Raw genomic sequence first — 811 nt, forward strand, 5'->3', positions numbered from 1 at the left:
CCTCCCCCCTCCCTCCTCTTCTCCCCCCTCCTCCCCTCTCTCCTCCCTCCTCTCTGCTCTCCATCCTGAATCGACATTCCAGTCCGTGGAAAAAACCAGGGCAGGCTTCCTTCCTGTCCTTGGCAGGGCTCCGGAGAGGACCGGGCCATTGTGTGTTCTGGCCTCAAGGTCATCCGCCTCCCCCTGCCCTCCCACCGCCGTCACTTGAGAAAAGGCATCTTGGGTGACGACGGGCAGGGCCGAGGGGTGTGGTCTGCCTCCCTAGCCAGCGGGTGGCATCTGAGGGCCCTGGGCAGCCTCCCTTGGGCAGAGGAGGGCCTGCTGCCAGCCCTCAGTCTGAAACCTGCTGTGTGATCCTGGGTGGCTTCCTGCCCCTCCTGGGTCCAATTCAGGCCTTGCCCTCTCCTGCCTGAGTAAGTTTGGGCAAGTCACCTCCTCTTCTTTGTGTCTCACTTTCCTTTCTGTGGTCAAACAGTCCCTGCATCTGAGTCTTGCAACTTCCCGGTTGACAAAAATCCCCTAGACTAGCCGTTTAAAATTCCGCTTCCAGCCAGACTTGGTGGCTCAGCCTGTAATCCCGCGCCTTTGGGAGGCTGAGGTGAGTGGATTGCCTGAGCCCGCGGGTTCGAGACCCGCCTGGGCAGCGAGACCTCATCTCTACAGTAAATCAAAAAATCAGCCGGGCGTGGTAGCGCATGCCTGTAATTCCGGCTACTTGGAAGGCTGAGGCGGAAGGATCACCGGAGCCCGGCAGGTCAGGGCAGCGGTGGCCGGGAGTGGCCACTGCACTCCGGTCTGGGCGACAGAGTGA

Source organism: Carlito syrichta, unplaced genomic scaffold (genome assembly GCF_000164805.1).
Source record: "Carlito syrichta isolate Samal-C Ts95f unplaced genomic scaffold, Tarsius_syrichta-2.0.1 Scaffold302083, whole genome shotgun sequence".
In the NCBI taxonomy this organism is placed as follows: Eukaryota; Metazoa; Chordata; class Mammalia; order Primates; family Tarsiidae; genus Carlito; species Carlito syrichta.